General features: G+C 40.7%; 1 protein-coding gene and 1 long non-coding RNA gene across 4 annotated transcripts in view; one reads left to right on the top strand and one right to left on the bottom strand.

Moving 5' to 3' along the window:
• Positions 1–24681, bottom strand: part of MKL1 (megakaryoblastic leukemia (translocation) 1) — a 188867-nt gene that overhangs the window by 100923 nt on the left and 63263 nt on the right. The window lies entirely within an intron of this gene.
• LOC105538843 lies at positions 19323–24269 on the top strand. Its single transcript, XR_001005972.1, has 4 exons — positions 19323–20487; positions 20879–20953; positions 21039–21234; positions 23775–24269. It is a non-coding gene; the product is annotated as an uncharacterized LOC105538843 (long non-coding RNA).

The raw sequence follows: 24681 nt of genomic DNA, 5'->3' as shown, positions 1-24681 counted from the left end.
GAGGCAGGGTCTCACTGTGTAGCTCAGGATGGAGTGCAGTGGCATGATCATGGCTCACTGCAGCCCTGATCTCCTGGGCTCGGACGATCCTCTCACCTCAGCCTCCCAAGTAGCTGGGACTAAGGTACAATCTACCATGCCCAGCTGATTTTTGCATTTTTTGTAGAGATGAGGTTTCACCATGTTGCGCAGGTTGGTCTTCAACTCCTGGGCTCAAGAGATCCACCCACCTCAGCCTCCCAAAGTGGTAGGATTATAAGCAGGAGCCACCGTCCCTAGCCTCATTCAATAAATATTTATTGAGTATGTGTCATGCATATGGTAGGTGCTGAGGGAGAAGAGAGACACAGACAGTAAACAAATGAACCATCAAAGCACCCAAGACAACCAACCAGATGTCTTTTTGTCTGGCCAAGACCTGTGAAAGTCTCTACCTCTCAGGAGCAGGCCACAGGCAGGATGATACAGTGGCTGGGAATTTGCACTTGAAATCAGACAGACCTTTGTTCAAATTTTGGCTCTTACCACCTGTTGCCAACTCTGATTTTGAGTAAGTTACTTAACCCTCTCTGAGCTTTCATTTCCTTACCTGAAAATAAAGATAATATCACCAAATTCATATGGTTTTAGGGTGAATTTAATCTATCAATCAATAATCAGTGTGTTGGGTATACAGTATGTTCAGCCAATCGTCTCTTTTAAGTTTTAATTTTCCACTTTTAGAACAGACCATGATGTCCCACAACATAGACAAAGATATTTACAGGGTAGAAAAAAAGGGAAAGAAAGGTATAAAAATGATCTGTTTAACATTTCTAAATTCTCATCTTAGTGAATTCACAACCGTTTTTCTCATAAAGATATCATGCTTGGAACTTACATTCCTTTAGGATTTCTCAAACTGTTAACATCTTGCCTACATTACATGACCTAGTAAATTAAATAAAATCTATCACCCAAAATAGGGAACCAGTCACAATCTCTCCCAGGATTCCTTGTTCTAATTCTCTGACTAATACTGAGTCATTTAAAGAACACAGACAACACAGAGCACTGATAAGCAGTCTGAACACAAAACTGAAGAGCAGAGGTGCCAGAGCACACTATGGACTGACCACAGACTACAAGCAGAACTTTCTGAAACAGAAAAACCAAGATAAAAGGAGAGTTTCCTAACTGGCTGTACCTTTGAGTAATTATGCCTTCCAAGAGAAAAGAAGCACAGAAATTAACGTATTTCTCAAGCCAAAAGAAATCTTTCTTAAAATTTTAATACCTCCTTGTTTTATCTGTGAAAAAAAAAATTTTTTAACCAAATTTTAAAACTGCTTCCTCCCTATAATTACATCCTCAAAAATGTTTTAACTATCTCTTAAAATGTTTGTTACAAATGACTCTGAAAGCAACACTGGTCATTTAAAGATTTTGAAGGCATACATGAAACACAAAAAGAAAATGTCTTTTCTGTGACCAGATACCTTAAGGGTCAAACTGCTTTTACTTAAACTTTCCCCATAAATTTACCTTTGTATTAAAACCAGGTGTGACACTTCAGGCCAAACACAAGAATTTAAGAAGCAGAGAAAACCTGGACACAATTTTCAAGTAGTCCATGTTTTTGTTTTTGTTTTTTTTGAGACCGAGTCTCACTGTGTTACCCAGGCTGAAGTGAAATGGTGCAATCTCGGTTCACTGCAACCTCCGCCTCCAGGGTTCAAGCAATTCTCCTGCCTCAGCCTCCCTAGTAGCTGGGATTACAGGTGCTTGCCACTACACCCAGCTAATTTTTTGTATTTTCAGTAGAGACAGGGTTTCACCATGTTGGCCAGGCTGCTCTCAAACTCCTGACCTTGTGATCTGCCCACCTTGGCCTCCCAAAGTGCTGGGATTACAGGTGTGAGCCACCGCGCCCAGCCCAGTCTATGATTTTTTTATGCTTCATTAAAGTAAAAGTCTATGCCTACAAAGAGAAAGAATAATGTACTTTCACATTGCTTTCTTTTACTGGTGGTTTACAATCTCCTTTATGAAAATAGTCCTCTGTAGATTAACTGTCACGCTTTCGGGAAACACTAGGATCTTTTTTGCTTCCTAGTGTCACAGAGGACACCTACTTGCTACCCTTTCTCCACTTTTCCCATTCCCCTTCCCCAACATACCCACACCCCCTCATCTATGCACAGGGAAACCAGCAGCTAGTGAAGCTTTTGAACAACCTGTGCCTCCCTGCACTGCTCTATTCTGCTTAAAGGCCTTCAGGCTATACTGGCTATCATCAAGAAGAGTCTAAAGAAACCATAAAGGCACATTCTTCACTTTAGGTGCAGGAGAACTGAGCTAACAAGGCTAGAAATCTGTTCATTTGTGCTTCACCACAACTGTGTGATCAACCCATAATGTATCACCATTTACTCTTTTTTAGTGGTCTGGATGTCACCAGACAATTAATTTCTCCACATTATGAACTGTCAACAATATCAGAAACGCAGTCTGGGGGCCAGGCACGATTACAGACATGTGCTGCCGTGCACAGCTAATTTTTGTATTTTTAGTAGAGACGAACGTTTTGTTAAGTTGGCTGGGATGGTCTCGAACTCCTGGCCTCAAGTGATCTGCCAGCCTTGGCTTCTCAAAGTAGTGGGATTACAAGTGTGAGCCACTGCGCCCAGCCCATAACTTTTTTTTTTTTTTTTTTAGAGTGGAGTGTCCTTTATCACAAATACTTAGCTTCAGATTCTGATATTATTGACCAACAACAAATAGTCTTTATCAAGGCTGTACTGCAAAGAAGGGATCAGTATTTCCCAGGATACTGGCTGGGCACAGTGGCTCACGCCTGTAATCCCAACAGTTTGGGAGGCCGAGGCAGGCGGATCACTTGAGATCAGGAGTTGCAAACCAGTCTGGCCAACAAGGCAAAACCCTATCTCTACTAAAAATACAAAAATTAGCTAGGTATGGTGGCGCACACCTGTAATCCCAGCTACTAGGCAGGTTGAGGCAGGAGAATCCCTTGAACCCAGGAGGCGGAGGTTGCAGTGAGCTGAGATCGTGTCACTGCACTTCAGTCTGGGCAACATAGCAAGACTGTCTCAAGATTAAAAAAAAAAAAAAAATTCCCAGGATACTTAAAAACTAATAAACTGCCTGAAACTTCATAGACTAATTCAAAAGATTCAGTTAAATTTATATAAAAATTATTAATTTCACAGTTTTAAATGTAAACGTTAAAGTTAAGAGAGTTCAAAACTGAACTGAGGATGATGAGCCTTCTCTGCATAAGTTTATTTTAAGAAAAAAAAATTTTATAACTGAAAATTAGATATAAAAATTCAAAACTGACGACCTAATTGTCTTGTGGCTGAAAAAAAATTAACCTAGACTTCTCAAATTTCTTAAGACTCAAGTTCTTGTACCTGGGCATAATAGCTCACACCTGTAATCCCAGGTACTCAGAAATTTAAGGCAGAAAGATCACTGGAACCCAGCAGTTCAAGGCTGTACTAAGCTATAATCACATCACTGTACTCCAGCCTGAGGAAGACCTGATCTCTAAAAAAATAAAAAGACTTAAATTCTCAGATAATCTCAAGATAAATGCTATATCTAATCAGAAATTAGGCCATGGCTGGTTTCAAACATGTCAGTACATCACATCCGCCTTTCTGTTAGTACCGTTTTTCATTAATAAAACCAGGTGAGTGGTGAGAAACAATTTAACATTACTTCTAATTCTAATATCTTTATGAAAACAAGGAACTGAAAATTATTTTCTGAAATCAGATCTTAAACTTCACACACACAAATGTAAGCAGTCTAAATGACAAAGAAAGAAGTTTCAGTTACTTATGTAAATGAGAGCCTTGAAAAGGGTTTGATCAAACAGAATCCTCAACTTAGAATGAACCTCAAGATGTATGACAAAGGCCACTCTTTTTTAAATTATGAAACATTCCAAATTGGAATGAACTCTCTGGATACAGTATCTTTGAGGAAACTCAGTTCTGCCACCTCTTCACGTCCATCATCTTACAAACATGGCTTAAAACTTAGAAACCTTTTCTGATTAACTTCAAAAAGCTGATCCCTCATACCTACTATACCTTCAGCATAAAGTTTCCTCTTATTTTGTAGCATAATGACTATATCTATCCCCAACTGAATGCTAAGCTCTTTGAGGAAAAGGATTAGCCATGTTGTTTCTTTTTTTTTTTTTTTTTGGTCACAAAACAGAGCTCTATCCAATGGATACTCAATACACATTATCAGATATCCACAGCATCTAGTCCACTGTCTTTCAACAGATACTCACAAATTACTGAATTCTTAGAAATTTATCATCATTGCCAACTTTCAGGCAAAGAGAAATGGAAAGACCTCAAACTCAAAATTAGCCCCTGGTAATACAACTTCTAGACTGTAGGGATCAACATTTATGTCAAAATGCAGTTAAAAAAACTATCTATGAGTCTTATCCATCCTCTCTCATACTATATCTAATCAAGAGACTACATGAGTTTAGTAGGCAGGTGTTTTGAGGTCAACGGTTTAAACTCTAACTTCGGCATGTATCAGCTAGGTTCCAGTTTCTCGCAAAGTAAAATTTGACTTATCTTAAAGAATTGCTATTGGAGTGAAATGAGGTAACTACTTAAAGTGCCCAATACAAGGGAAGCAGTCAAAACATGGTAGCTAATCTTACTGTTCAACAAGTAATGGCATGGTTTGTTTGCATGTGTCCCCTCCAAAATTCAGGTGTTGTGCGGGTGTTGTCAATGTGATAGTATTAGGAGGTGAGGTCTTTAAAAGATGATTAGGCCATGAGGGAACCTCCCTCATGAATGGGATTAAAGTCCTTATTAAAGAGGCTTCACACAGCTTTCAGGTGGCTTGCCCTTCTCTGCCTTATGCCGTATGAGGACACAGCGTTCTTCCCCTGCAGAGGATGCAGCCGTCACAAGACAACCAAACCTGCTGGTTCCTTGATCTTAAGACTTCTCAGCCTCCAGAACTATGAGAAATAAATTTCTGTTCTTAATAAATTACCCAGTCTCAGGTTTCTGTTGCAGCAGCACAAAATGAACTAAGACAATTATAAAGAAAAAGTAGATATAACATAGATTCTATTATTAAAGAGCATTGGCAGGGTGCAGTGGCTCACGCCTGTAATCCCAGCACCTTGGAAGGCTGAGGCAGGCAGATCATCAGGTCAGGAGATCGAGACCATCCTGGCTAACATGGTGAAACACCGACTCTACTAAAAATACAAAAAATTAGCCAGGCGTGGTAGCAGGTGCCTGTAGTCCCAGCTACTCGAAAGGCTGAGGCAGGAGAATGGCATGAACCAGGGAGGCGGAGCTTGCAATGAGCCGAGATCGCGCCACTGCACTCCAGCCTGGGTGACAGAGCGAGACTCCGTCTCAGAAAATAATAATAAATAAATAAATAAATTTTTTAAAAATACAGTGCATTATGACACCAATTCTTTGATAAAATATAGTATATTAAATATAATCCATTCTTGAATGTGATGTACTTCCCACTGTAGTAAACTTCCCCACAAAAATGATCTCTGCAGTAATTTGCCAAGGAGTCTAGAAAATAAGATTGTGCACAGATGCACACTTATATTTCCCAACATAACTCAGTTTTATGCAGTATTTACACATTAATGGGAACTGAACACCAAGCTCTTTACTATTAAGAAACTGCGGCATTTATCCCCAATATCTTAAAATTTACGTCTCACTGGCATTTGAAGGAGATGTGGCTTCCTCAGCACCGAACGAGGCTGGATGTTCAGGGACTTATTCCCACCTACTTGTTAAGAATGTTAAGCAAATATAAAAAAAATAACAATTCTCTAAACAGGGGGTGATAAGTCATGACTTTATTCAACTAGCTCATTCTAACTGCTGCATTTGTCAACTACTGTTTTTCTATATACCATGTCTCTAAAACTAATGACCCTCCATTTATCACCATTTTCACTGTTTAAGGAGAGTTTAACAATACAATAGCATGAACACTATTAGCAAACAGGTAACCAAATGTACTAGCTACCAGCAAGCATATATGCCACACAAAAAGTACTCTATAAAATATATCAATGAAATATTGCTGAATACACCATTATTTTAATTCTTCAATGACCACATATAATAAATGCTGATTCTGCTTATTATGGTTGGTGAGTTCTGAGTAGGATACATTACAGTCTCTATTGGCGCCTTGTTAAAAGCTACCATGCTCCAAGAGAAGCATACTACCATCTTAGAAACTTCTCCTTCGGCCAGGCATGGTGGTTCAAACCTGTAAAACTAGCACTTTGGGAGACCATGCAAGTGGATCACTTCAGTGCAAGAATTCGAGACCAACCTGGCAATAAGGCAAAAACCCATCTCTACAAAAAGTACAAAAAAATTAGCCAGGCGTGGCGGCATGCATCTGTAGTCCCAGCTACTCCAGAGGCTGAGGTAGGACAATTACTTGAGCCCGAGAGTTCGAGGCTGCAGTGAGCAGTGATTGCACCACTGCACTCCAGCCTGGGTGACACAGTGAGACCCTATCTCAAAAAAGAAAAAAAAAAAAAAAAACTTCCCAGCTGGGCACCATGGCTCACTAGAGCCCAGGAGTTCGAGACCAGCCTGGGCAACATGGCAAACAAAATACAAAAAATAAGAAGGGTACATGCAGTCCTAGCTACTAGGGAGGCTGAGGTGGGAGGATCACTTGAGCCTGTCAAGGCTGCAGTGAGCTATGACGGTGCCATTGCACTCCCACCTGTGTGACAGAGCAAGGCCCTCTCTGAAAGAAAAAAAAAAATTGTCCTAGATTAAGAACCACTGGGTTATTTCAACGATTGAAGGAGTTGATTTAGGCAAGGTGCAGTGGCTCACGCCTGTAATCCTAACACTTGGGAGGCCAAGGTGGGTGAATCACGAGGTCAGGAGTTCGAGACCAGCCTGGCCAACATGGCAAAACCCCATTTCTACTAAAAATACAAGAATTAGACAAGCACAGTGACACACACCTGTAGTCCCAGCTACCCAGGAGGCTGAGGAATGAGAATCACTTGAACCCGGGAGGCAGAGGTTGCAGTGAGCTGAGATTGAGCCACTGCACTCCAGCCTGGGCAATAGAGCAAGAGAGAGGAGACTCCATCTAAAAAAACAAAAAAAAAAAAAAAAAAAAAAAGAGTTGATTTATATATAAAGCACATAGAACAGTACCTGGGCACAGGTGCTGTTACTAAGATTAGCATAGTGACTTCTAGGGAAAAATAAGTTTCTCCTAGCAGCAACTGAAGACAATTAGATTCGTCCCCAATTTGATTAATAACAAAAATTCAAGTAAATCACAGATTCTGATAGAATGTAAAAAAAAAAAAAATGGGTTTGTCTATTCCCAATAAGATTTATTTACATGCTGGGCACAGTGGCTCATGCCTGTAATCCCAGCACTTTGGGAAGCCGAGGTGGGCAGATCATTTGAGGTCAGGAGTTCAAGACCAGCCTGACCAACATGGTGAAACCCCATCTCTACTAAAAGTACAAAAAAAGTAGTTGGGCGTAGTGGTGAACGCCTATAATTTCAGCTACTCAGGAGGCTGAGGCAGGAGAATTGTTTGAACTCAGGAAGCAGAGCTTGCAGTGAGCTGAGATCATGCCAATGCACTCAAGCTTGGGCAACAGAGACAGATGCCATCTCAAAAAAAAAAAAAAGAATTTATTTACACTCATTACCACTTTCTATAGATACAATGTATTCCGTTCATACTAAAATCTCTGGCCTCACAATTCAGGTTGTCTCTCATTTAGAAGTTTCTTTAAGGTGGAAGAACGTTAGTAATATGTTCTTTCCATAGTAGCTGTGGTTTGAGGACACTTTTTTTGCGAAGTAAGAGTCTGGCTTCTGGCTGGGCATGGAGGCTCATGCCTGTAATCCTAACACTTTTGAAGGCCAAAACAGGAGGATCCCTTGAGCTCAGGAGTTCGAGATCAGCCTGGGCAACATGGCGAGACTCTGTCTCTACCCAAAAAAAAAAGAACTTGGTTTCTGAGATTATCATATGCTTCTCCTTGTGTTCACAGTAGCTTTTAACAAGGTGCTGGTATCAATAGCTCAACCCTCAAATGTCCATGCTAACAGCAGAAAATACATTGCACAGAAAGAAAAGAAGGTAGACAATATCTTTCAGAGTGGGCAAGATTATTTGTATTTGTATTTAGTACTGAGTAACTATTTCCAATTTTCTAGGAAGTCATAAAGCCACCACAAATTGTTTAACTGTACAATTCTTCCCTTGCCAGCGCCCAGTGCCCGCTCAGCTTATCATTTCATACTGGCAAACAACTACACAACTTTTCCTCATTTGTGATACAAAGATTAAAATAGGGAGAGGTAGTCACATTCTAAACATTTCCTCCTTCACACCTTCCTGTTTAGGGAAATCACTGGGCACAAAAGATCATCCATTCTAACTCTTACTGGGCAAATATCTTGTTTGTGTCAACTAAGTACTTTTGTAAATAGAATATAATACCAATATCATTAAGTATTTGAAAGAAAGATTTGCCAAAAATATCCCTGTTATGACCTACTCTTTGGATAATCCAGGATTGATAAAAAGCCAAATTCTCCCCATAGCGGAAAGAGATTTGCCTCAACCTGAGTCTATTTTCCCTAAGCGAGACTTTCTAAACTTTCTGGTAAGCTTCTCTTTCTTATCCAGCTGGTCAAAGTTTTCTTATAACAATATACCACACAACCGAAAAGCTAAGCTTCTCGGCCTGAATTTTTGTTTATACCTGATAGAAGCTACTGCTTTCTCCTAGTAGAAATTCAAAATACCTAAGCTTATGTCCAGAAACCTCTTCAAATACTTTCAGTAATCTAATGGCAACAGCTTTGCTACTAAAAATTTCCCAACATCTTTCCTGTTTGGGCAGGTCATGCTGAAATCCCCCTCCTCATAAGGAGGAATTTGAGTAAAAATACTGCCAACTTCAAGTTCCCTTAGGCAAATTTCCAGCCCCAGTGCAAGGCCATGAGGTTAAACATTTCTCAATGACGCAGGCTCCCTCAGAGGGAGGAACAAGAAAAAAAAAAACAAATCAAAACGTATTCTTCCCAGTGCAGTAAATCAAGAAACAGCAGCCAAGTACTTTAAAAAAAAAAAAAAAAAGTGAGGTTAATACTGTTTGCTCTGTCAAGGCCCCCAGTGGGAGTACAGAACCCATATGGGAGCTGTGGGATGAGAGAAAAAGAACTGCAGAACCAGCAATCCAGTCAAATTGACAGATATGTCTCTAGATTCTCTAGATAATCTCTAGAGTACCAATACAGTGTAAGGTCCCAGCCACTGTATAATTTACGATAAGTAGGACAACTAAAGTGATTGAATTAGTGGCTGGGGGTAAGGAATGGTGTCACACATGAAGCAAATCATGATTCAGGATTAAAATGTACATTAGGTGAGAGGTTGGGAAAACTAAAGGAAAGTACATTTAATCAACTTCTTGGTGAAGGAATACATAAGGCTGATCACAAAGAAGGCAAGCTCATGTGAGGGGCTGGTAGGGTTCTTGGACCTCTGGCCACCTGAAGGTAAATAATTGATTGACATAAAAGCCAAAATGTTCCCCCAGAAACAGATTAACAAATAACAGAATTTTGGAGTTAAAAAGGTCCTAAATGCTTACAAGAAAATGCCAGTGATGAAAATATCATGTGTACAGTGCTTTACTTCTCAAAGTGCTTTCACTGAATCATTAAATAAAAATTATTATGTACCTGCTATATGTTAGGAACTGGGAATACAGAAATTAGATACCACCCCTGCTTTAAAGGGGCCATACTTCCAATGATGAGACCTGCTAGGAATGAAAATGCAGCAAACAATCGCTCTTTGGCGGCATGCAGTAAACATAAGGAGAGCACAGCAGAAGGGGCACCGAAGTTTCTGGGGGAATCAAAGACAGCACACATCTCAGGAGATAGCCCTTGAAGTGAGGCCAGAAGGCTGGCAAGCAGAAAGAGGAACGATTAAATGCAAAGGCAGAGGAAAGATTACATGCAAAGGAATATATGTGCTTTTTTTAAAAAAGCACAAAGTGTTCTAGGAACCAAAAGCTGGTCAGTACTGCTGGGGACTGTGAGTTTGGAAGTGATATAACCACATAGTCAGAGACCAAATAAAATAGTTTAAGTTTTGCCCCACAAGAAATGGAAGAATTCTGAGCAGGAGAAAGAAAATTATTAGAACTGGTAGTTAGCAAACGTATCGTGGCAGCTGAATAGAGGAGAGTTGAACTATAGCCAGGGAGCCCAATAACAAGATCACTGAAACCACAGAGAAAAATGCTAACAATATGATATAGGGCGGAGAGACAAAATATAAGAGATTCAAGGTAGAGGTAAAAGCTAGAGAACTCACAAGCCAAATAGATACAACCAGTATAACAAGAAAGGAGGAATTGAGACCGACTCCTAATTTTCTGGCTAGGGCATCTGGCACTATAAATGAGGAAATGCAGGTTAGGGGGTAGTCACCAGGAATGGCAATATCAGTTTTAAATGCACGCTAGTCATCTAGATATCCAGGTGGGAAGAATTAGTGGATTAACTGAATCAAGAACTCAGGAAACAGGTCAGGGATATAGATACAGATACACACATCACATTTGAATACCGTTCTTATTTGGAGGAAATTCTAAGATGGGGGAAGGCAGTCACCTTTTCCCATTACAGGAACTGAGAGTAACAGAAATTCCCTCTCTGTTTCCTGGCATCTAGTTCACAAGTATATAACCCAAGCCAATCAGATCCTCCTATGTAGATCTTTGAATATTGAAAGAATAACACAAAGGTGGAAAATATAATCAGAAATTATTCATGGCACTGTGGCAAGTGCCTACTGGTGGCAGTGCCAACAGTAACAGATGTTCATGGGAGACCAGGCCAGCAACAGTGGCAGAGAAGGTCCAGTGAGCAGTGCTAGAGATAGAGTCCTCAGCCGACTGGTCCCACTACATGGTCTTCCCTCTGTCTTGCCTCACTCAGTTTCTGCTCATTTTCTGAACTGTGTTATTCAGCCTTCCTTTTAAGGCTGTGCACTATCCAATACTTTTCCAATAATTTTATGCTTAGGTTAACCAAGATTATGCAAAGAACCCTGAGTAGCACAGAATGAGGAGTGAACATAGAACAGGTAAGATGAGGCCTAGAATGGGCCCACTATATAGGGTGACTAGTAGGTCACTGTGACATTAGTTCATATGTGTCATCTCCTTCCATCCTTACAATCCCTTGTTAGGAAAACAGGGCAAGTACCATATCTTTATTTTAGGATAAATAAACTGAGGCTAAAAGAGATTAAGATCATACAGTTCTTTTTGCTATCCAAGAGTGTCCTCAAAAAAGTTGTTTTACAGGTGCTCATCAAAAGGAGATGCAAAATGAGCAACACTAATTCTTACAGCAAATGTCAATGGACACAGATGATAACCACACGTGGATTCTGATGCTGGTCTTACAGCTTCTTCAATTTTGGTAATATAAAGAAGATCCTAACAAAAGCACTAAATTCCTTATAGACAATTACCTGGAAACATACCTAATGAGGATCCTTGCCATCACCCTTCCACTCGGTTACTACTGAAAGAATACATCATAAGCTAAAGGGATTCCTCAAGTGGAAGAAAGGATCTTCTATCCCTAACCATGAGAACCACTGTGGGAATGAGAGGTTGAGAGCTTTCGAAAGATGATTATTTCTCAACTTCATTCCTTTGGGATATGTCACAGCCAGTAAGGGAGAAATTGGAAAAAGCAGCTTTCACAAGCTGCCAAATCCATGTCCTAGTCCCAAGGGATAATTAGCCAGTGAGGTTTTGTGGAGCTGATGTAATGTTGGCAGAGGCTAATGTTTTATGGTTGAACATGTAGCCTCTTGATATTTAGCTACAGGGCTAAAAGGATGACATCCTGAAAAGCTAAGAAATTCATACCCATAACACCACCACTTAGCAACGTGCATCCTAAAAGTAATTTGTAAACTTTAACTGATCCACTTTTATCATGATTAATTAAGAGCATTTGTTAAACTATAATTTTCCAAATTTTATTTTATATAACTATTTTGGTATGAAAAGAAATTTCTAGGTAACACAATCTAGAAAGCTTAAAGTAACAAAATAATTAGAAGAAAGGAAAGTTTTCCAACGAGTAAAGTCTGTTTATGGCACTTTCATCCCACTACCACTACACCAAGTTTAAAGCCATCTGATGAGCTTATGAAAACAATTTTTGAAACTGAGTATTCTAAGCCAAAAGTTTTCAGGAGTACCAAATCTCTCACAAAAACTGTCAATCTTGGAAACCTTAGAAGTATTCTGAGATGCAGGAGGTAAGAATTAACAGACAAGCAGCAGAAATACTAAAACACTAAAACTCTTGGTTTGAGTTTGGGCTGTTAAACTTCCTGCAGGCCAGGCATGGTGGCTCACACCTGTAATCCCAGCACTTTAGGAGGCTGAGGCGGGCAGATCACCTGAGACTAGGAGTTCGAGACCAGCCTGGCCAACATGGTGAAACCCCGTCTCTACTAAAAAGACAAAAATTAGCTGGGCATAGTGGTGTGTGCCTGTAATCCCAGCTATTCGGGAGGCTAAAGCAGGAGAATCACTTGAACCCAGGAGGCAGAGGTTGCAGTGAGCCAAGATCGCGCCATTGCACTGCAGCTGTCTCTTATACACATCTAGATGTGTATAAGAGACAGCGGCTCACTGCAATCTCCGCCTTCTGGGTTCGAGCGATTCTCCTGCCTCAGTCTCCCGAGTAGCTAGGATTACAGGTGCGTATCACCATGCCCAGCTACTTTTCATATTTTTAGTAGAGACGAGGTTTCACCATACTGGCCACGCTGGTCTCCAACTCCTGGCCTTGTGACCCACCTGCCTCGCCCACCCAAAGTGCTGGGATTACAGGCCTGAGCCACTGCGCCCAGCCTTCTCCAATATTTCATATTCGTTTCTTTTATTTGTTAACATAATTTACTCAGCATTTATTATGTATCAAGCACCCTAATAAGATCCTGGATATAAAATGCTAACACAATAAAAATAAGATTCCTGCCTTTGTAGCATTTACAGTCTAGTGAGAAAAAATACATTTAAGAACCCCCAAAAATCTCATAAAATAATCACATACTAGGCCAGTGTGGTGGCTCACGTGTGTAATCCCAGCCTTTTGGGAGGCCGAGTCCGGTGGATCACTTGAGGCCAGGAGTTGAAGACCAGCCTGGCAATACAGCAAAACCCCATCTCTACTAAAAATACAAAAATTAGCTCGGCGTGGTAGCATGCGCCTGTAATCCCAGCTACCTGGGTGGCTGGGGCACGAGAATCATTTGAACCCAGGAGGCCAAGGAACCTAGAAAACAAAGAGAGGCAGATGGAACCTAGAAAGCAAAGAGAAAACAGCAGCAGGTAAAGTTGAAGAGGTAGGCAGGAACACAGAAAATGGAGCCATGCATATTAGGAAACTTGCCTACCAGTATATAAGGACAAGTATTGACTGCAGGACTATATATTATTTCACCCCTTATTCTGAACTACCTAAACCAGAATCCTTGTGCGGATAGCAACCACATTTTCGGCAGATTCTCAAACAACTTTCATGCAACATCTAGCACGTGACAGATTCTGTACATATATACATATATATACTATTTCCTCAAATTTAAACTTTTCTAAAAACATCCAAACTACCTACCTTAGTTGGGATTAAACATATATTTAGTAATATTGAATCAGTTGACCAAAAGCCTACATGCAAGAGGATCTTCAGGATAAAGCAATGGAAGATTATTTGCAAACATCTCAAGGACTGACTGAACTGATATAAAACTCAGCTGTTAAGAAGCCTCTGGGCCGGGTACAGTGGCTTATGCCTGTAATCCCAACACTTTGGGAGGTCAAGGTGGGTGGATCATTTGAGGTCAGGAGTTCGAGGCCAGCCTGGGCAACATGGTGAAACCCCGCCTCTACTAAAAATACAAAAATTAGCCGGCTGTGGTGGCAGGTGCCTGTAGTCCCAGCTACTTGGGAGGCTGAGGCAGGAGAATCACTTCAACCTGGGAGGTGGAGTTTGCAGTGAGCCAAGATTGCACCATCACACTCCAGCCTGGGACACAGAGCGAGAGTCTGTCTCAAGGAAAAAAAAAGAAAAGTTTCTGAAAGCCTTCTCAGAAGAGAATAAGCAAGGGAACTTTTTTCTTACCAGAGCCAACAAGGACCTTCACACAGCAAATGTTCCTACTCTAAAGATATACAGGTTTAATTTTAATTCCAACCCACAGAAACTATTAGCTACAACGGAAAAAATGTCTAATGTACGTTTATGGCAAGACACACTAGAAGTTTTGCTTAGTTTCAAGCATATGACACTGGTTTTGGCCACAGGTATAGAGTCAGAAATATTACTACACTGTAATTTAAAATAGCATCCCTCCTAATCCTTGTGAACAGGTACAAGAGTCACAGTTAAAAACAAGGAAGCTTCTATGCAAAGGTTAGGGCTCGTCTTCTAAGAGCTTTTTTTAAATGTCGAATTTATTTTTTAAAAAAGAGGGCCACTGCTATGCAGAAAGAATGTCTAGGACAACATAATTTTTTTCTTTTTTCTTTTTTTTTTTCCTTTTTTTGAGACAGGCTCTCACTCTGTCACCCAGGCTGGAGTGCAGTGGCACAATCACAGCTCACTGCAGCCTCAACTTCCTGGGCTCAAGCAATTCTCCTGTCCCAGCTCCCGAGCAGCTGGGACAATAGGTGTGCACTACCACGCCTGGCTAATTTTTCATTATTTGTAGAGATGGGGGTCTCACTATGTTGCCCAGACTGGTCTAGAGCTCCTGGACTCAAGCAATCCTCCTGCCTCGGCATCCCGAAGTGCTGGGATTACAGGTGTGAGCCACTGTGCCTGGCCCCTTAAAATACATATTCTAAGAGAAGAAAAAGTTGGAAGGTTTTTTTTTGTTTGTTACATGTATGTTATAGTGTTCTGGCAGGGAAAGATCAAACAGGGAGGGAAGGGGGACTAAAAAGTCAGGCAGGCTAAGTACTGGGAGAACGGAGCAAAGGAACCTAGACAAGTTAGAACAGTCTATCAAGAGCTAACACACAGGGTCTGAAAAAGGGCTTGAAGTTCACGTGAAAGGCAATATAGTATAGAGGTAAAGAGCATAGATTCTTAACCCAGGCCAGCAGGATACAATCTTAGCTGTACCACTTACTAAGTGTGTAGCACTGGATAGGTTTCAAATCCACTTTGTCCCTCAATTTCCTTATCTGCAAAATGGGATAAGAGCATCTATCTCACATAGTTGTTGCAAAGAGTAAGAGTTAATACACGTAAGGAACTTGGTACACTGTCTGCCACATTGCAATGTTGTGATTTATAATAAATACATATTTGGTCTTTGTCTTCATTCCTGGCACTGAGGTCCTAAAATTGGACCTTGAAATTTCCTAAGAATAACAAAGGTAAAAGAGGTCGTCTTTTGTTATTCATAACAGGTCCATTTCAACCATACCTGAGTTTATGTTAGTGAGCTGACTTTGGAAAACCCTTATGGATGAAGGCTGGTTGCCAGGGAAAACAATCATATGATCAGAGGATTAGAACTTGCAGCCCCACAATACTCTGACTTCTGGGGAGGCAAGAGGGGCTGAAGATTGACCTACTCACCAATGGCCAATGATGTCATTAATCATGCCTACATGATGAAGACTCCAAAGAAACCAAAAAGGACAGGGTTCGGAGAGCTTCCAGACTGATAAACCCAGGCAGTGTTGGGAGGGTCGGGTATGCCCAGAGAAGGCATGGGAGCGCCACACAACCCCCTCATAGCTCACCCTATGCTTCTCTCCCATTTGGCTGTTCCTGAGTTATATCTTTTATAATAAATTGACAAATTTAAGTAAACGGGCTTCATAAGTTCTGTGAGTCATTCTAGCAAATGATCCAACCTGAGGAGGGGGCTGTGGAAACCTCTGATTTATAGCCAAGTCAGACAGAAGTTATGGATAATCTGAGGATCCACCACTATCGACCGCCATCTGAAGTTGGGGGCAATCTTGTGGGCCTGAGCCCTTAACCTGGGGGGTCTGCACTAACTCCAAGGAATTAGTGTCAAAATTGAGTTAAACTGCAGAACACCCAGTTAGTGTCCAGATGGTTGGAGAATTGGTTGTTGGGGGGGTGGGGACCACACATCTGATATCATCAGAGGTGGAGTGTTGAAAGGAGTAGTAGAGTACAGAAAAAAACAAAACAGTGTCTGTCTTTCCTCTTCATGCACTGTAAACTCTAAGTGTTACCTATTATTATTTTAAATATATTTATTTTTGCTGGAATTCTTACAAAATCCACTTAGAATTCCTAGAATTCTAGAATTCCACATTCTAGAAATATGTCTCTTTTATGTTTTCATGATTTTTGTTTTGGAGGCTTTTGTTGTCGGTGGTGGTGGTTTTGTTTTGGGTTTTGTTTTTTTTTTTTTTGAAGCAGGGTCTCATTCTGTCGCCCAAGCCAGAGTGCAGTGGCAGGATCTTGGCTCACTGCAACCTCTGCCTCCCGGTCTCAAGGGATGCTACTGCATGGTCTCTTTTAATAAAGTTAGTCTAATCTATGCTTAAGGGAAACAATAAAAAAGATGTGTCCACTTGTGAGGCAGAATTTTAAATGTAAAACTACCCCTGAGTGAGTTTAGGCTTGGTGGGACCCGAAAAATGAGTGAGGATGGGTACACTGGGGTAGAAGGAAATTTGGGGATAAAACTCAGGGTCACCTATAGAGATGGTCCTTCTCACTTAGAGACCACCCTCTAGAACTCTTCTCAAACCTTGGAAGGTTTTGTATATTTCATTTAATCAGTTCACTTCTTGGCAAAAGATCAGGGTTGAGAGACGAAGGTGATGTAGGTAGAAAAGAAGCTCACACACTTGGTTTTGTTTTAGCATTACCTACCAGTGCTGCCCTCTCTTCTCATGCTTGCTTACTTCCTTCAGGAGTCATTTTAACTCCAACCTCCTCGTGTCCAAACTGGCTCAAAGCACTCCAAAGTGGAGGTGAAAGGCAATCACCCTGATTTGTTATATCCAAATTTAGACATTTTTCTGTTGTACATAAAGCAAAAAAGCAATAGAATGTTCCATAAACTTAAAAAAAAAGTTAGAACAATCACACCCACTCATGGGTTCTGAAAAGTACAGTAACGGAGTCAGGCTAGCACAAAGGCCTAAGAGCAGAGTCTGGGTAAAAGTGATCAATCTAGTTTCACTTTGGAAACTGGATAGAAACGTGGGAACAGAAACTAGCAATGGAAGTCAGACTCCATGAGGTAATTTTTGCAATAGTTGTTGGCTTTATAATTAATAAGAGATAAGAGAATTTTAACCTAAAGGTCATTTTAAGCTTACAACAACTAGAGACAATTTTATTACAAGTTTTAAAAACTAACTTTATTGAACTTCAATTCAGACACAATAAACTTCACCTAGTGTACAATTCAATGCATTCTGACAATGGCATATACCTGTATAACCATGACCATCAAGAGATGTATTTTCATCCCTAGGGTTTTCTTGTGTCCCTTTGTACTCAATTTCTCCTTCCACTTCCAGCCCCAGGCAATCACTGATCTGCTGTCACTAGAGAAACCTGAATTTTTTTCCTCATACAATTTGAAAAATTGAGATATAATTCACATACTATAAAGTTCAACCATTCAAAGTGCATAATTCCATAGTTTATCGCCACTATCTAATTCCAGAACATTGTCATTGCCCCAAAAATAAACCCGGTATCCATCAGTTACTCTTCGTTTCCTGTTCTGGACATTTCATTTAAACCGAATCACACAATATGTGGCCTTTTGTGTCTATCTTCTTCCATTTGGAAAATGTTTTTAAGGTTCATTCATTTTTTTGTAGTTGTTTTTAAGACTGAGTCTCGTTCTGTCACCCAGGCTAGAATGCAATGGCTTGATCCCCATTCACGGCAACCTCCATCTCCCAGGTTCAAGCGACTGTTGTGCCCCAGCCTCCAGAGTAGCTGAGACTATAGGCACACACCACCATGCCTGGCTAATTTTTTGGTATTTTTAGTAGACATACGGTTTCACCATGTTGCCCAGGCTGGTCTCAAACTCCTGGGCTCAAGTGATCCACCTGCCTTGGCCTCCCAAAGTACTGGGATTATAGGCATGAGCCACCACACACAACCAAGGTTCATTCATTTTATAACATATATCAACAGTATTCTTTTTATGAGTGAATAATATTCCATTGTATGGATATACCATATTTTGTTTATTCATCAACTGAAAGACATGTGGGTTTTTCCACTTTTTAGCTATTTTGAATATGCTGCTATGAACATTTGTGTGTGTATTTTTACATGGACAAATGTTTTCAATTTTCTAGGATATATATCTAGAAGTGGAATTGCTAGGTCACAGGATCTATGTTTAACCTTTTGAAAAGCTGCTAAACTGTCTGCAGTTTTTAAACTTCATTCTGAGATAATTATAGATTCACATGTAGCTATAAGAAATAATACAAAGAGCTCATGTATCCTTTACTGAGTTTCCTCCAATGGTAACATCTTGCAAAACTACAGTACAATATTACAACCAGAACACTGGCACTGATACAGTCAACATACACATTTCCATCACCCTAAGGATCTCTCACATTGACCTTTTATAGCCACATCTACTTTCAGCCCCACACCATCCACAGGCCCTGACAATATGAAGAACCAATCTGTGCTTCATAGCTATAATTCTGTCATTTCAAGAATGTTACATAAATAGAATCATACAATATGTAACATTTTAGGATTGGCTTTTTTTACTCAGAATAATTCTCAAGAGTCATTCAGGGTGTTTTATTTCTAAAAAGTTTGTCCCTTTTTAAAAGTTGCTAAGTAGCATCCCACAGTCTGAATTAATTAATTAATTAATTAATTAATTATGAGATGGAGTCTCACTCTGTCATCCAGGCTACAGTACAGGGGAGTGATCCTGGCTCACTGCAACCTCTGCTTCCTGGGTTCAAGCAATTCTCCTGCCTCAGCCTCCCAAGTAGCTGGGACTATGTGTGCCCGCCACGTCTGGCTAATTTTTGTATTTTTAGTATAGACAGGGTTTTACCATGTTGGCCAGGCTGGTCTCCAACTCCTGACCGCAAGTGATCCGCCCACCTTGACCTCACAAAGGGCTGGGATTACAGGCATAAGCCACCACACCCAACCTCAAATGAATTTCTGTGTATGGTACAAGGTGAGAGTCAATGTTCTCTCTCTCCTCTTCTATTTTTTTTTTTTTTTTAAGATGGAGTCTTGCTCTGTCGCCCAGGCTGGAGTGCACTGGTGCAATCTCGGCTCACTGCAACCTCCACCTCCCAGGTTCAAGTGATTCTCCTGCCTCAGCCTCTCATGTAGCTGGGATTACAGGCGCACGCCACCATACCCAGCTAATTTTTGTATTTTTCAGTAGAGACGGGGTTTCACCATGTTGGCCAGAATGGTCTCGATCTCCTGATTTCGTGATCCACCCACCTCAGCCTCCCAAAGTGTTGGAATTACAGGTGTGAGCCACTGCACCCAGCCCTCTTTTAATTTTCTTAACATACAGATAGCCAGTTCTTTCCTGGTTTGTAAGTTTTTATTTAAACCAGAGTTAGAAAACTAATTAAAATAACACTACCTCTAAACACTCAAAACCACTGCCATGACACAATCCTGCCATTTCAGTAGAACAGAAAATCCCCACACCTTTCCCTCAGCTCAGAGAGCACAGGACTGAGCAGCAAGCTCTACCAGTTTGTAGGAGTTCAACTTCCAGACAGCAGGGAAATGTCTTTCTTTGAAGTTATTACATGAGTTCACAGTGAAGGGAAAGAAGAAAAGTGAGTCTTATCATTTTCCCAAGATGCTGTGAGATGTGTTGGATTTACTCTCACTCATAATTGTGCAGGATGGTTGTTCTGTTTTGTTTTGAGGCAGGGTCTCACTCTGTCACCCAGGCTGGAGTGCAGTGGTATGGTCTCAATTCCCTGCAACCTCCGCCTCCAGGGTTCAAGCGATTCTCCTGCTTCGGCCTCCCAAGTAGCTAGAATCACAGGTGCAAACCACCATGCCTGGCTAATTTTTGTTTTTTTAGTAGAGACGGGGTTTCACCATGTTGGCCAGGCTGGACTCCAACGCCTGACCTCAAGTTATCCACCCTCCTCAACCTCCCAAAGTGCTGGGATTACAGACATGAGCCACTGTGCCCAGTCACAGGTGTGTTCAGGATGGTTTCAACCAACACCAATAGAACCAACTAACAACAGATGGCCTTCAGCAACACAGAGGGGTAGCACAAAGATCAGTAGTTTGAAAATCAGGTCACAGGCAGTCCACGCTATATGATCTTGGGTAAGTCACTTAACATTCTTAGTCCCCAGTTTGTTTACCTGTAAAACCAAGGTTTGTTATCAGGTCATGTCTAAGATCCTTCCTACTTAAACATTCTAGAATGTCAAAAATAAGCCTATTCGTTCTTTCTTTGAAAAATCAAGAAAAATGGCAAAAACAAAAAAAGTTGTCAAATTGTGAACATTTATTTAACACAGAGCACTATACTAGGCACAGCTTCGTATTTTTGTTTCCTGTTTTACTCTATTCTTCCATACTAATTAGATATCATATAAATCCCACATATAAATCCAACACATCTCATAGCATCTTGGGAAATAAAAATAAAATATCTTTTGGAATTGAACTTCTCAACTTTCATATGCATGTAACAATCTTTTTTTTGAGATAGGGTCTCACTTTGTGGCCCAGTTGGAATACAGTGGTACAAACACGGTTCACTGCAGCCTTGACCTCCCAAGCTCAAGTGATCCTCCCACTTCAGCCCCCCAGGTAGCTGGGACAACAGGTGTGTGTCACCATGCCTGGCTAATTTTTGCATTTTTTTGTAGAGATGAGGTTTCACCATGTTGCCTAGGCTGGTCTCGAACTTCTGACATCAAGCAATCTGCCCACTGTGGCCTCCTAAAGTGTTGGGATTACAGCTGTGAGCCACTGCATCCCACAAATAATCTTTTCAAAACACAAATTGTGATTCTGCAGGTCTGAGGTGGAGTCTGAGATTCTGCATTCCTAATAGGCTTCCAGGTGATACAAAGGCTGCTGGACCTTGGAACACACTTTGAGTAGCAAGGTGTTAGAAGAATAAGGACATACTATCTGTTTGAGTAACCTAATTAATGCTGATACCGAAGTTTTCAGTTCTTTACATAACCAAATAAATTAGTCTTATGGCACTGATTTGAGGAATAGAATCTTACTGATTCCCAAGAGAATACACTAAGATAACAGTTCAGAAAATCAAGTTTAATTAATATTTTAATTCCTCAAGATCCTATTTGCAAGGAAAAACAGAAAAACAGAAAATCAGAAAGATACAGCATATATGAATTGTTAAGGACAATTTTCACACCCTACAGTCAATGAACAAAATATATTACAGAAATGCACTTTCAAATAATTAAAACAGGCTGGGCAACATAGTGAAACCCTGTCTCTCAAACAAAAAAAAAAAATTTAGCTTGGCCTAGTGATGTGCACTTGTAGTCCCAGCTACTCAGGAATCTGTGGTGGGAGGACCACCTGAGCCAGGGGAGGTCAAGGCTGCAATGAGCTGTGATTATGTCACTGTACTCCAGCCTGGGCAGCAGAGTGAGATCCTGGCTCAAAAAAAAAAAAGCTACACAAAGAAATAATTAAAACATTTTATACTAACACCACCACTTTATGCCTACAAGAAATCAGATTATCCTTACCCAACAAAAACAAACAAAAAATTTAGTGTGTTGTTTTTTGATAGAAAACTTGAGAGGTTCAGCAAATTGAGAGTAAATGAGTGTACACAGGAAGGAGTTTCAGCTCTGCCAAGAACATGGCCTAACACAAACACTGCAAAGATAAATTTCAATAAATCTTACAAAATAGAAACAAAGGCAAAAATGTAAAAGAGATTTATACAAACTCAACTGGTCAGAGGGAACAGTTTAATGGGATGGAGTGCCTCCTTATCATGCATTGCTTGGTCAGTACAGCACTTTGACTGCAGAGGTCCCAAATTAACAGCTCTATCTTCTAATCATTATGCTTCCACCCATTTTCTCCCTCTTTTAACTGTACCTACCTGTGTACGTACATACACACAATTTAACATGAGCTTTGTTTTGTGTGTGTGTGTGTGTGTGTGTGTGTGTGTGTGTGTGTGTGTATGTTTTGAGACAGAGTTTTGTTCTTGTCACCCAAGCTGGAGTGCAATGTCGCAATCTCGGCTCACTGCAACCTCCACCTCCCAGATTCAAGCAATTCTCCTGCCTAGGCCTCCCAAGTAGCTGGGATTATAAGCATGGGCCACCACGCCCAGCTAATTTTTTTGTATTATTAGTAGAGATGGGGTTTCGCCATATTGGCGAGGCTGGTCTTGAACTCCTGACCTCAAGTGATCCACCTGCCCCAGCTTCCCAAAGTGCTGGGATTACAGGGGTGAGTCACTGTGCCCGGCCAACATAAGCTTTATTGGAATACAAAAGAAATGTATGCTCATCATCGAAAATCAGAAAGATACAGGAAAATCCAAAAGATGGAAAAAATATAATGTCCCCCATGAAATCTCACTACTCAGAGACAGTTATTCGTATTCTGGTGTACAGCCTCGAAGCCACTTTTCTAGAATTATACAGATCAGTGGTAAACATTATTCCACATTTTCAAAATTATTTTTAAACAATTTTGTAAAGATGGAGTCTTGCTGTGTTGCCAAGGCTGGTCTTGAACTCCTGGGCTGGACAGGAAACTGGCGGGGAGGTCTGCTTGAGCCCAGGAGACAGAAGGTACAGTGAGCTGAGATCCCACCACTGCACTCCAGCACGAGGCGACAGAGCAAGACTCTGTCTCAAAAAATTATAAAAATATAAAAAACCAAAACTACAATGTACACTTATCAAAGAACAACAGCTAAGAAGGGGAAATTACATTTTAGTATAAATACATAAAATTTTGATTCATATCCACTGAAAATGTTTCAAGGACACCTGGGGGTCCGCAGACCACACTTTGAAAACCAATGCGCTATATTATAGTGCCTCTTCAGTTAGGGCACACTATACAAACAGTTAAAAGGCATGGTCTCAGGAACACACTTAACCTAAAAAAAATCCTAATTTTGGTACATCACCTATTCAACAATTATTAAGTGCTTACAATGTAGAAAGTATTCTTATACATTTACAATGTAAAAAGTATTCAATGTAGAAAAATCAAAAAGGAAAACGAATCCTCCTTGTGGCACTTACATTTTACAAAGAGATAGCCACAACCAATAAACAAATGAACTATCTATTCTGTCAAATAAGTGGTATGAAGGAAAATAAAAGCAAGATTTTATAAAATAGGATGGTCAGGGAGTGCCTAACTGAAAAAGTAACTTTTCTTTTTCACTTTTTTCTTTTTTTTTAAGAGACATGGTCTTGCTCTGTCACCCAGGCTGGAGTGCAGTGGCACAGTCATAGCTCACTGCCGCCTCAAATTCTTGGGCTCAACTGATCCTCCCCACTCAGCCTCCTGTGTAACTAGTACTACAGGCACATGCCACCATGCCTGGCTAATTTGTTGTTGTTGTTGCTGTTGCTTCATAGAGACAGCATCTCACCATGATGCCCAGACTAGCCTTGAACTCCTGGCTTCAAGTGATTCTCCCTACTCGGCTTCCCAAAGCGCTGGGATTATAGGTATGAGCCACCATAACGGGCCCAAAAGGAACATTTAATCAAAAATCTCAAAGTGATGCAGGAGCAAGCCATGAGGCTACTCAGGGAAAAGTGCTCTACATAGAAGGAATAACAAGTACAAAAGCCCTGGTACGGGAGCTAAGGTGCTCAGGGACAGCAAACAAAGGCAATATGGCTGGGGTAAAATAAGCAAGGGAGAGAAGAGAAGGAGATAAAATCAAGAGTTATAAAGCAGTTCATATGGGACTTTGTAGAGCAGTATAAGGACTGTGGCTTTTCCAGTGAATGAGAATTACTGGCAGGTTGTGAGTACAGAGGGATATGACCTGATTAATTTTAAATGGATCATGTAATAAATAGTATTTAAACTCAAAAAGCTGAATTAAACACCTGTTCCATCTCTTACTGTGTGCCCTTAAGCTTTTGAGCCTCAGTTTCCACTGTAAATTGTGAAGATACAGACACTGCAAAAAGTTGTTGTGAAGCTCAAACAATATACATAAGGCTGAGGGGCTTATGAGCAGTGACTTACGCCTGTAATCCCAAAACTTTGGGAGGCAGAGGTCGGAGGACTGATTGAGCTCAGGAGTTGAAAACCAGCTTGGGCAACACAGCAAGACCTCATTTTCACAAAAAATAAAAAACTTACTGGGGCAGAGGAGGAGAAAAAAATATTGGGGTATAGCAGTGCACGCCTGTGGTCCAGCTACTTGGGAGGTTGAGATGGGAGGATTGCTTGAGCCAGGAAGGTTGAGTCTGCAGTGAACACTACTGCACTCTAGCCTGGTGACAGAGCAACACCTTGTCTCAAAAA

The sequence above is a fragment of the Mandrillus leucophaeus genome, unplaced genomic scaffold (assembly GCF_000951045.1).
Source record: "Mandrillus leucophaeus isolate KB7577 unplaced genomic scaffold, Mleu.le_1.0 Scaffold2, whole genome shotgun sequence".
In the NCBI taxonomy this organism is placed as follows: Eukaryota; Metazoa; Chordata; class Mammalia; order Primates; family Cercopithecidae; genus Mandrillus; species Mandrillus leucophaeus.
The sequence above is the reverse complement of the archived record's forward strand: the minus strand, read 5'-3'. Positions and strand labels throughout refer to the sequence as shown.